The sequence below is a fragment of the Salvelinus alpinus genome, chromosome 31 (genome assembly GCF_045679555.1).
Source record: "Salvelinus alpinus chromosome 31, SLU_Salpinus.1, whole genome shotgun sequence".
In the NCBI taxonomy this organism is placed as follows: Eukaryota; Metazoa; Chordata; class Actinopteri; order Salmoniformes; family Salmonidae; genus Salvelinus; species Salvelinus alpinus.
The window spans coordinates 38,342,704-38,355,790 of record NC_092116.1 but is presented as its reverse complement, the minus strand read 5'-3'; the positions used below and the strand labels follow the sequence as shown (position 1 = coordinate 38,355,790).

Below are 13,087 nucleotides of genomic sequence, written 5' to 3'. Positions count from 1 at the left end.
TTTATCTACTGTCTACAGAGAGGGTCAGAATAGAGAGGATGTAGTCTGTCTTTATGTTCTAGTACCCATAATACATCATGTTTTATCTACTGTCTACAGAGGAGGTCAGAATAGAGAGGATGTAGTCTGTCTTCATGTTCTAGTACCCATAATGCATCATTTTTTATCTTCTGTCTACAGACAAGGTCACAAGAGAGAAGGGTGAGTTGCACAACTGTCAATACACTGATTAACTACACTATATATTACACTGATTAACTACACTATATATTACACTGATTAACTATACTATATATTACACTGATTAACTATACTATATATTACACTGATTAACTACACTGTATATTACACTGATTAACTACACTGTATATTACACTGATTAACTACACTATATATTACACTGATTAACTACACTATATATTACACTGATTAACTACACTATATATTACACTGATTAACTACACTATATATTACACTATATATTACACTGGTTAACTTCACTATATATTACACTGATTAACTATACTATATATTACACTGATTAACTACACTATATAATACACAGATTAACTACACTATATTTACAGAAGTACGTGGACAACACTTTAAATTAGTAGATTATATTTCAACCACACCCGTTGCTGACAGCTGTATAAAATCAAGCACACAGCCATGCAATCTCCATAGACAAACATTGTCAGTAGAATGGCCTTACTGAAGAGCTCAGTTACTTTCAACGTGGCACTGTCTTAGGATGCCACCTTTCCTACAAATCAGTTTGTCAAGTTTCTGCCCTGCTAGAGATGCCCCGGTCAAGTGTAAGTGCTGTTATTGTGGAGTGGAAACATCTTGGAGCAAAAATGTCTCAGCCGTTTAGTGGTAGGCCACAGAAGCTCACAGAATGGGACCGCCAAGTGTTGAAAGGTGTAAAAATCGTCTGTACTCGGTTGCAACACTCACTACTGAGTTCCAAACTACATCTGGAAGCAACATCAACACAATAACTGTTTGTCTGGAGCTTCATGAAATCGGTTTCCGTGGCCGAGCAGCCGGACACAAGCCTAAGATCACCATATTCAATGCCAAGCGTCGGATGGAGTAGTGTAAAGCTCGCCGCCATTGGACTCTGGACTAGTAGAAATACGTTCTCAGGAGTGATGAATCACGCTTCACCATCTGGCAGTCTGACAGATGAATCTGGGTTTGGCGGATGCCAGGAGAACACCACCTTCCCCAATGCATAGTGCCAAGTGTAAAGTTTGGTGGAGGAGGAATAATGGCCTGGGGCTGTTTTTCATGGTTCGGGCCCCTTAGTTCCAGTGAAGGGAAATCTAAACCTTACAGAATACAATGACATTCTAGACGATTCTGTGCTTCCAACTTTGTGGAAACAGTTTGGGGAAGGCCCTTTCCTGTTTCAGTATGACAATGTCCCTGTGCACAAAGCGAGGTCCATACAGAAATGGTTTGTTGAGATCGGTGTGGAACAACTTGACTGGCCTGCACAGAGCCCTGACCTCAACCCCATCGAACACCTTTGGGATGAATTGGAACGCCGACTGCGAACCAGGCCTAATCGCCCAGCATCAATCGATCAATCAAATGTATTTATGAAGCCCTTTTTACATCAGCCTATGTCACAAAGTGCTGTACAGAAACCCAGCCTAAAACGCCAAACAGCAAGCAATGCAGATGTAGAAGCACGGTGGTTAGGAAAAACTCCCTAGAAAGGCAAGAACCTAGGAAGATGCCTAGAGAGGAACCAGGCTATGAGAGGTGACCAGTCCTCTACTGGCTGTACTGTGTAGAACAGAGGAACCAGGCTCTGAGGGGTGACCAGTCCTCTACTGACTGTACTGGGTAGAGAGGAACCAGGCTCTGAGGGGTGACCAGTCCTCTACTGGCTGTACAAGGTAGACCAGAGGAACCAGGCTCTGAGGGGTGACCAGTCCTCTACTGGCTGTACTGGGTAGACCAGAGGAACCAGGATCTGAGGGGTGACCAGTCCTCTTCTGGCTGTACTGGGTAGACCAGAGGAACCAGGCTCTGAGGGGTGACCAGTCCTCTACTGGCTGTACTGGGTAGACCAGAGGAACCAGGCTCTGAGGTGTGACCAGTCCTCTACTGGCTGTACTGGGTAGAGAGGAACCAGGCTCTGAGGGGTGACCAGTCCTCTACTGGCTGTACTTGGTAGAGAGGAACCAGGCTCTGAGGGGTGACCAGTCCTCATCTGGCTGTGCTGGGTAGACCAGAGAAACCAGGTTCTGAGGGGTGACCAGTCCTCTTCTGGCTGTGCCAGATGGAGATTATAACAGAACATGGCCAAGATGTTCAAATGTTCATAGATGACCAGCAGGGTCAAATAATAATAATCACAGTGGTTGTAGAGGGTGCAGCATCTCAGGACCTCAGGAGTAAATGTCAGTTGGCTTTTCATAGCCGATCATTCTGAGTATCTCTACCGCTCCTGCTGTCACGAGAAAGTTTAAACCAGCAGGTCTGGAACAGGTAGCACGTCCAATGAACAGGTCAGGGTTCCATAGCCGCAGGCAGAACAGTTGAAACTGGAGCAGCAGCACAACCAGGTGGACTGGGGACAGCAAGGAGTCATCAGGCCAGATAGTCCTGAGGCATGGTCCTAGGGCTCAGGTCCTCTGAGAGAAGAGAGAGAGGGAGACCTCACTAATGCTCTTGTGGCTGAATGGAAGCAAGTCCCCACAGCAATGTTCCATCATCTAGTGGAAAGCCTTCCCAGAATAGTGGAGGCTGTTATAGCAGCAAAGGGGGACCAACTCCATATTAATGCCCATGATTTTGGAATGAGATGCTCAATGAGCAGGTGTCCACATACTTTTGGTCATGTAGTGTATAAATCTCATGATTCAATGATTATTTAATTATCACTATCTCACTATCTTTATTTAATTTTTACACCAGATGAACGACAAGAACAGCTGAGTAAGTAGTGTGTGTCTGTCTGTCTGTGTTCCTGTCTGTCTGTGTTCCTGTCTGTCTATGTACCTGTCTGTCTGTCTGTCTGTCTGTCTATGTACCTGTCTGTCTGTCTGTCTGTCTGTCTGTCTGTCTTCCTGTCTGTCTGTCTTCCTGTCTGTCTATCTTCCTGCCCGTCTGTCTATGTACCTGTCTGTCAGCCTATGTTCCTGTCTGTCTGTTTATGTTCCTGTCTGTCTGTCTATGTACCTGTCTGTCTGTCTATGTACCTGTCTGTCTGCCTATGTACCTGTCTGTCTGCCTATGTACCTGTCTGTCTGTCTGTCTATGTTCCTGTCTGTCTGTCTGTGTATGTACCTGTCTTCATGTTCTAGTACCCATAATGCATCATGTTTTATCTTCTGTCTACAGACAAGGTCACAAGAGAGAAGGGTGAGTTGCACAACTGCATGTATTTCATTGATTTAAGTGAAAAAACTTTCCTTAAAACATATATACTGTATGAATCTCATGATTCAATTATTTTTAAGTGAAAACACTTTCCTTTAAAGATATATACACAATATATTACACTGATTAACTACACTATATAGTACACTGATTAACTACAGTATATATTACACTGGTTAACTACACAATATATTACACGGGTTAACTACACTATATATTAACTACACTATATATTACACTGGTTAACTACACTACATATTACACTGGTTAACTACAATATATATTACACTGATTAACTACACTATATATTACACTGATTAACTACACTATATATTACACTGATTAACTACACTATATATTACACTATATATTACACTGATTAACTACACTATATATTACACTGATTTACTACGCTATATATACAAAAGTATGTGGTCAACTCTTTAAATTAGTAGATTCTATTTCAGCCATACCCGTTGCTGACAGGTGTATAAAATCAAGCACCCAGCCATGCAATCTCCATAGACAAACATTGTCAGTAGAATGGCCTTACTGAAGAGCTCAGTGACTTTCAACGTGGCACTGTCTTAGGATGTCACCTTTCCAACAAGTCAGTTGGTCAAGTTTCTGCCCTGCTAGAGCTGCCCCGGTCAAGTGTAAGTGCTGTTATTGTGGAGTGGAAACATCTAGGAGCAAAAATGTCTCAGCCGTTTAGTGGTAGGCCACAGAAGCTCACAGAATGGGACCGCCAAGTATTGAAGGGCGTAAAAATCGTCTGTCCTCGGTTGCAACACTCACTACAGAGTTCCAAACTGCCTCTGGAAGCAACGTCAACAAAATAACTGTTTGTCTGGAGCTTCATGAAATGGGTTTCCGTGGCCGAGCAGCCGCACACAAGCCTAAGATCACCATGCTCAATGCCAAGCGTCGGATGTTGTAGTGTAAAGCCCACCGCCATTGGACTCTGGACTAGTAGAAATACGTTCTCTGGAGTGATGAATCACGCTTCACCATCTGGCAGTCTGACAGATGAATCTGGGTTTGGCAGATGCCAGGAGAACACTACCTTCCCCAATGCATAGTGCCAACTGTAAAGTTTGGTGGAGGAGGAATAATGGCCTGGGGCTGTTTTTCATGGTTCGGGCCCCTTAGTTCCAGTGAAGGGAAATCTAAACCTTACAGGATACAATGACATTCTAGACGATTCTGTGCTTCCAACTTTGTGGCAACAGTTTGGGGAAGGCCCTTTCCTGTTTCAGTATGACAATGTCCCTGTGCACAAAGCGAGGTCCATACAGAAATGGTTTGTTGAGATCGGTGTGGAAGAACTTGCCTGGCCTGCACAGAGCCCTGACCTCAACCCCATCGAACACCTTTGGGATGAATTGGAACGCCGACTGCGAACCAGGCCTAATCGCCCAGCATCAATCGATCAATCAAATGTATTTATGAAGCCCTTTTTACATCAGCCTATGTCACAAAGTGCTGTACAGAAACCCAGCCTAAAACCCCAAACAGCAAGCAATGCAGGTGTAGAAGCACGATGGCTAGGGAAAAACTCCCTAGAAAGGCAGGAACCTAGGAAGATACCTAGAGAGGAACCAGGCTCTGAGGGGTGACCAGTCCTCTACTGGCTGTACAAGGTAGACCAGAGGAACCAGGCTCTGAAGGGTGACCAGTCCTCTACTGACTGTACTGGGTAGACCAGATGAACCAGGTTCTGAGGGGTGACCAGTCCTCTACTGGCTGTACTGGGTAGAGAGGAACCAGGCTCTGAAGGGTGACCAGTCCTCTACTGGCTGTAATGGGTAGAGAGGAACCAGGCTCTGAGGGGTGACCAGTCCTCTACTGGCTGTACTGGGTAGAGAGGAACCAGGCTCTGAGGGGTGACCAGTCCTCTACTGACTGTACTGGGTAGACCAGAGGAACCAGGCTCTGAGGGGTGACCAGTCCTCTACTGGCTGTACTGGGTAGAGAGGAACCAGGCTCTGAGGAGTGACCAGTCCTCTACTGGCTGTACTGGGTAGACCAGAGGAACCAGGCTCTGAGGGGTGACCGTCCTCTTCTGGCTGTACTGGGTAGACCAGAGGAACCAGGCTCTGAGGGGTGACCAGTCCTCTACTGGCTGTACTGGGTAGAGAGGAACCAGGCTCTGAGGCGTGACCAGTCCTCTACTGGCTGTACTTGGTAGAGAGGAACCAGGCTCTGAGGGGTGACCAGTCCTCTTCTGGCTGTGCCAGATGGAGATTATAACAGAACATGGCCAAGATGTTCAAATGTTCATAGATGACCAGCAGGGTCAAATAATAATAATCACAGTGGTTGTAGAGGGTGCAGCATCTCAGGACCTCAGGAGTAAATGTCAGTTGGCTTTTCATAGCCGATCATTCTGAGTATCTCTACCGCTCCTGCTGTCACGAGAAAGTTTAAACCAGCAGGTCCGGGACAGGTAGCACGTCCAATGAACAGGTCAGGGTTCCATAGCCGCAGGCAGAACAGTTGAAACTGGAGCAGCAGCACAACCAGGTGGACTGGGGACAGCAAGGAGTCATCAGGCCAGATAGTCCTGAGGCATGGTCCTAGGGCTCAGGTCCTCTGAGAGAAGAGAGAGAGGGAGACCTCACTAATGCTCTTGTGGCTCAATGGAAGCAATTCCCCACAGCAATGTTCCATCATCTAGTGGAAAGCCTTCCCAGAATAGTGGAGGCTGTTATAGCAGCAAAGGGGGACCAACTCCATATTAATGCCCATGATTTTGGAATGAGATGCTCAATGAGCAGGTGTCCACATACTTTTGGTCATGTAGTGTATAAATCTCATGATTCAATGATTATTTAATTATCACTATCTCACTATCTTTATTTAATTTTTACACCAGATGAACGACAAGAACAGCTGAGTAAGTAGTGTGTGTCTGTCTGTCTGTGTTCCTGTCTGTCTATGCACCTGTCTGTCTGTCTGTCTGTCTGTCTGTCTGTCTGTCTGTCTGTCTGTCTGTCTGTCTGTCTGTCTGTCTGTCTGTCTGTCTGTCTGTCTATGTACCTGTCTGTCTGCCTATCAAATCAAATCAAATTTTATTAGTCACATACACATGGTTAGCAGATGTTAATGCGAGTGTAGCGAAATGCTTGTGCTTCTAGTTCCGACAATGCAGTAATAACCAACAGTAATCTAACCTAACAATTCCACAACTACTACCTTACACACACACACAAGTGTAAAGGGATAAAGAATATGTACATAAAGATATATGAATGAGTGGTGGTACAGAACGGCATGGCAGATGCAGTAGATGGTATAGAGTACGGTATATACATATGAGATGAGTACTGTAGGGTATGTAAACATAAAGTGGCATAGTTTAAAGTGGCAAGTGGTACATGTATTACATAAAGATGGCAAGATGCAGTAGATGATGTAGAGTACAGTATATACATATGAGATGGGTAATGTAGGGTATGTAACATTGTATTAAGTGGCATTGTTTAAAGTGGCTAGTGGTACATTTTTACATAATTTCCATCAATTCCCATTTTTAAAGTGGCTGGAGTTGAGTCAGTATGTTGGCAGCGGCCGCTAAATGTTAGTGGTGGCTGTTTAACAGTCTGATGGCCTTGAGATAGAAGCTGTTTTTCAGTCTCTCGGTCCCTGCTTTGATGCACCTGTACTGACCTCGCCTTCTGGATGATAGCGGGGTGAACAGGCAGTGGCTTGGGTGGTTGTTGTCCTTGATGATCTTTATGGCCTTCCTGTGACATCGGGTGGTGTAGGTGTCCTGGAGGGCAGGTAGTTTGCCCCTGGTGATGCGTTCTGCAGACCTCACTACCCTCTGGAGAGCCTTACGGTTGTGGGCGGAGCAGTTGCCGTACCAGGCGGTGATACAGCCCGACAGGATGCTCTCGATTGTGCATCTGTAGAAGTTTGTGAGTGCTTTTGGTGACAAGCCGAATTTCTTCAGCCTCCTGAGGTTGAAGAGGCGCTGCTGCGCCTTCTTCACAACGCTGTCTGTGTGGGTGGACCAATTCAGTTTGTCCGTGATGTGTACACCGAGGAACTTAAAACTTTCCACCTTCTCCACTACTGACCCGTCGATGTGGATAGGGGGGTGCTCCCTCTGCTGTTTCCTGAAGTCCACAATCATCTCCTTTGTTTTGTTGACGTTGAGTGTGAGGTTATTTTCCTGACACCACACTCCGAGGGCCCTCACCTCCTCCCTGTAGGCCGTCTCGTTGTTGTTGGTAATCAAGCCTACCACTGTAGTGTCATCCGCAAACTTGATGATTGAGTTGGAGGCGTGCATGGCCACGCAGTCGTGGGTGAACAGGGAGTACAGGAGAGGGCTCAGAACGCACCCTTGTGGGGCCCCAGTGTTGAGGATCAGCGGGGTGGAGATGTTGTTACCTACCCTCACCACCTGGGGGCGGCCCGTCAGGAAGTCCAGGACCCAGTTGCACAGGGCGGGGTCGAGACCCAGGGTCTCGAGCTTGATGACGAGTTTGGAGGGAACTATGGTGTTAAATGCTGAGCTGTAATCGATGAACAGCATTCTCACATGGGTATTCCTCTTGTCCAGATGGGTTAGGGCAGTGTGCAGTGTGGTTGCGATTGCGTCGTCTGTGGACCTATTGGGTCGGTAAGCAAATTGGAGTGGGTCTAGGGTGTCCGGTAGGGTGGAGGTGATATGGTCCTTGACTAGTCTCTCAAAGCACTTCATGATGACGGAAGTGAGTGCTACGGGGCGGTAGTCGTTTAGCTCAGTTACCTTAGCTTTCTTGGGAACAGGAACAATGGTGGCCCTCTTGAAGCATGTGGGAACAGCAGACTGGGATAAGGATTGATTGAATATGTCCGTAAACACACCAGCCAGCTGGTCTGCGCATGCTCTGAGGACGCGGCTGGGAATGCCGTCTGGGCCTGCAGCCTTGCGAGGGTTAACACGTTTAAATGTTTTACTCACCTCTGCTGCAGTGAAGGAGAGCCCGCAGGTTTTGGTAGGGGGCCGTGTCAGTGGCACTGTATTGTCCTCAAAGCGGGCAAAAAAGTTGTTTAGCCTGTCTGGGAGCAAGACATCCTAGTCCGCGACGGGGCTGGTTTTCTTTTTGTAATCCGTGATTGACTGTAGACCCTGCCACATACCTCTTGTGTCTGAGCTGTTTAATTGCGACTCGATTTTGTCTCTGTACTGAGACTTAGCCTGTTTGATTGTCTTGCGGAGAGAATAGCTACACTGTTTGTATTCGGTCATGCTTCCGGTCACCTTGCCCTGGTTAAAAGCAGTGGTTCGCGCTTTCAGTTTCACGCGAATGCTGCCGTCAATCCACGGTTTCTGGTTTGGGAATGTTTTTATCGTTGCTGTGGGTACGACATCGTCAATGCACTTCCTAATGAACTCGCTCACCGAATCAGCATATTCGTCAATATTGTTGTTGGACGCGATGCGGAACATATTCCAATCCGCGTGATCGAAGCAGTCTTGAAGCGTGGATTCAGATTGGTCGGACCAGCGTTGAACAGACCTGAGCGCGGGAGCTTGTTGTTTGAGTTTCTGTTTGTAGGCTGGAATCAACAAAATGGAGTCGTGGTCAGCTTTTCCGAAAGGGGGGCGGGGGAGGGCCTTATAAGCGTCGCGGAAATTAGTATAACAATGGTCTAGTGTTTTTCCAGCCCTGGTAGCACAATCGATATGCTGATAGAATTTAGGGAGTTTTGTTTTTAGATTAGCCTTGTTAAAATCCCCAGCTACGATGAATGCAGCCTCAGGGTGTGTGGTTTCCAGTTTACAAAGAGTCAGATAAAGTTCGTTCAGGGCCATCGATGTGTCTGCTTGGGGGGGAATATATACGGCTGTGATTATGATTGAGGAGAATTCCCTTGGTAGATAATGCGGTCGACATTTGATTGTGAGGAGTTCTAGATCAGGTGAACAGAATGACTTGAGTTCTTGTGTGTTGTTATGATGATCACACCACTTCTCGTTAATCATAAGGCATACCCCCCCGCCCCTCTTCTTACCGGAGAGATGTTTGTTTCTGTCGGCGCGATGCATGAAGAAACCAGCTGGCTGCACCGACTCCGTTAGCGTCCCTTGAGTTAGCCATGTTTCCGTGAAGCAGAGCACGTTGCAATCCCTGATGTCTCTCTGGAATGCTACCCGTGCTCGGATTTCATCAACCTTATTGTCAAGAGACTGGACATTGGCGAGTAGTATGCTAGGGAGTGGAGCGCGATGTGCCCGTCTCCGAAGCCTGACCACGAGACCGCCTCGTTTTCCCCTTTTTCGGCGTCGCACAGGGTCGCCGGCTGGGCTCAGATCCATTGTATTGGGTGGAAGGCAAAACACTGGATCCGTTTCGGGAAAGTCATATTCCTGGTAGGAACGATGATGAGTTGACGTTAATCGTATATTCAGTAGTTCCTCCCGACTGTATGTAGTGAAACCTAAGATTACCTGGGGTACCGATGTAAGAAATAACACGTAAAAAAACAAAATACTGCATATTTTCCAAGGAACGCGAAGCGAGGCTGCCATCTCTTTTCGGCGCCGGAAGTTGCCTATGTTTCTGTCTGTCTGTCTATCTATGTTCCTGTCTGTCTGTCTGTCTATGTTCCTGTTTGTCTGTTTATGTACCTGTCTGTCTCTGTACCTTTCTGTCTGTCTATGTTCCTGTCTGTCTGTCTGTGTATGTACCTGTCTTCATGTTCTAGTACCCATAATGCATCATGTTTTATCTTCTGTCTACAGACAAGGTCACAAGAGAGAAGGGTGAGTTGCACAGCTGCATGTATTTCATTGATTTAAGTGAAAAAACTTTCCTTAAAACATATATACTGTATGAATCTCATGATTCAATTATTTTTAAGTGAAAACACTTTCCTTTAAAGATATATACACTATATATTACACTGATTAATTACACTATATATTACACTGATTAACTACACTATATATTACACTGGTTAACTACACTATATATTATAATGATTAACTACACTATATAGTACACTGATTAACTACGCTATATATTACACTGGTTAACTAAACTATATATTATAATGATTAACTACACTATATATTACACTGATTAACTACACTATATATTACACTGGTTAACTACACAATATATTACACGGGTTAACTACACTATATATTAACTACACTATATATTACACTGGTTAACTACACTACATATTACACTGGTTAACTACAATATATATTACACTGATTAACTACACTATATATTACACTGATTAACTACACTATATATTACACTGATTAACTACACTATATATTACACTGATTTACTACGCTATATATATTACACTGATTAACTACACTATATATTACACTGATTAACTACACTATATATTAACTACACTATATATTATACTGATTAACTACACTATATATTACACTGATTTACTACGCTATATATACAAAAGTATGTGGTCAACTCTTTAAAATAGTAGATTCTATTTCAGCCATACCCTTTGCTGACAGGTGTATAAAATCAAGCACCCAGCCATGCAATCTCCATAGACAAACATTGTCAGTAGAATGGCCTTACTCAAGAGCTCAGTGACTTTCAACGTGGCACTGTCTTAGGATGTCACCTTTCCAACAAGTTAGTTTGTCAGGTTTCTGCCCTGCTAGAGCTGCCCCGGTCAAGTGTAAGTGCTGTTATTGTGGAGTGGAAACATCTAGGAGCAAAAATGTCTCAGCCGTTTAGTGGTAGGCCACATAATCTCACAGAATGGGACCGCCAAGTATTGAAGGGCGTAAAAATCGTCTGTCCTCGGTTGCAACACTCACTACTGAGTTCCAAACTGCCTCTGGAAGCAACATCAACACAATAACTGTTTGTCTGGAGCTTCATGAAATGGGTTTCCATGGCCGAGCAGCCGCACACAAGCCTAAGATCACCATGCTCAATGCCAAGCGTTGGGTGTAGTAGTGTAAAGCTCACCGCCATTGGACTCTAGACTAGTAGAAATACGTTCTCTGGAGTGATGAATCACGCTTCACCATCTGGCAGTCTGACAGATGAATCTGGGTTTGGCGGATGCCAGGAGAGGAGCTTCCCCAATGCATAGTGCCAACTGTTAAGTTTGGTGGAGGAGGAATAATGGTCTGGGGCTGTTTTTCATGGTTCGGGCCCCTTAGTTCCAGTGAAGGGAAATCTAAACCTTACAGGATACAATTACATTCTAGATGATTCTGTGCTCCAAAGTTTTGGCGACAGTTTGGGGAAGGCCCTTTGCTGTTTCAGTATGACAATGTCCCTGTGCACAAAGCGAGGTCCATACAGAAATGGTTTGTTGAGATCGGTGTGGAAGAATTTGACTGGCCTGCACAGAGCCCTGACCTCAACCCCATCGATCACCTTTGGGATGAATTGGAACGCCGACTGCGAACCAGGCCTAATCGCCCAGCATCAATCGATCAATCAAATGTATTTATGAAGCCCTTTTTACATCAGCCTATGTCACAAAGTGCTGTACAGAAACCCAGCCTAAAACCCCAAACAGCAAGCAATGCAGGTGTAGAAGCACGATGGCTAGGGAAAAACTCCCTAGAAAGGCAGGAACCTAGGAAGATACCTAGAGAGGAACCAGGCTCTGAGGGGTGACCAGTCCTCTACTGGCTGTACAAGGTAGACCAGAGGAACCAGGCTCTGAGGGGTGACCAGTCCTCTACTGACTGTACTGGGTAGACCAGAGGAACCAGGCTCTGAAGGGTGACCAGTCCTCTACTGACTGTACTGGGTAGACCAGATGAACCAGGTTCTGAGGGGTGACCAGTCCTCTACTGGCTGTACTGGGTAGGGAGGAAGCAGGCTCTGAATGGTGACCAGTCCTCTACTGGCTGTAATGGGCAGAGAGGAACCAGGCTCTGAGGGGTGACCAGTCCTCTACTGGCTGTACTGGGTAGAGAGGAACCAGGCTCTGAGGGGTGACCAGTCCTCTACTGGCTGTACTGGGTAGACCAGAGGAACCAGGCTCTGAGGGGTGACCAGTCCTCTTCTGGCTGTACTGGGTAGACCAGAGGAACCAGGCTCTGAGGTGTGACCAGTCCTCTACTGGCTGTACTGGGTAGAGAGGAACCAGGCTCTGAGGGGTGACCAGTCCTCTACTGGCTGTACTTGGTAGAGAGGAACCAGGCTCTGAGGGGTGACCAGTCCTCTTCTGGCTGTGCCAGATGGAGATTATAACAGAACATGGCCAAGATGTTCAAATGTTCATAGATGACCAGCAGGGTCAAATAATAATAATCACAGTGGTTGTAGAGGGTGCAGCATCTCAGGACCTCAGGAGTAAATGTCAGTTGGCTTTTCATAGCCGATCATTCTGAGTATCTCTACCGCTCCTGCTGTCACGAGAAAGTTTAAACCAGCAGGTCTGGGACAGGTAGCACGTCCAATGAACAGGTCAGGGTTCCATAGCCGCAGGCAGAACAGTTGAAACTGGAGCAGCAGCACAACCAGGTGGACTGGGGACAGCAAGGAGTCATCAGGCCAGATAGTCCTGAGGCATGGTCCTAGGGCTCAGGTCCTCTGAGAGAAGAGAGAGAGGGAGACCTCACTAATGCTCTTGTGGCTGAATGGAAGCAAGTCCCCACAGCAATGTTCTATCATCTAGTGGAAAGCCTTCCCAGAATAGTTGAGGCTGTTATAGCAGCAAAGGGGGA

The 13,087-nt window shown here is 46.0% G+C and overlaps 1 protein-coding gene and 1 long non-coding RNA gene across 5 annotated transcripts in view; both read left to right on the top strand.

Annotated features, from left to right (window-relative positions):
- Positions 1 to 13,087, top strand: part of LOC139561635 (butyrophilin subfamily 3 member A2-like) — a 1,433,431-nt gene that overhangs the window by 954,407 nt on the left and 465,937 nt on the right. The window lies entirely within an intron of this gene.
- LOC139561646 (uncharacterized) overlaps positions 1 to 13,087 on the top strand; it is a 118,913-nt gene that overhangs the window by 103,802 nt on the left and 2,024 nt on the right. Inside the window, exons 2-3 of one of the 3 annotated variants that reach the window (XR_011672174.1) lie at positions 2,938 to 2,958; positions 3,364 to 3,384. The exons of 1 other annotated variant lie outside the window; for it this stretch is intronic. This is a non-coding gene — a long non-coding RNA (uncharacterized lncRNA). Of the gene's footprint in view, positions 1 to 2,937; positions 2,959 to 3,363; positions 3,385 to 3,635; positions 6,302 to 10,144; positions 10,166 to 13,087 lie in introns of those variants that run through there. One more of the 3 variants, XR_011672172.1, reaches the window with a different exon arrangement.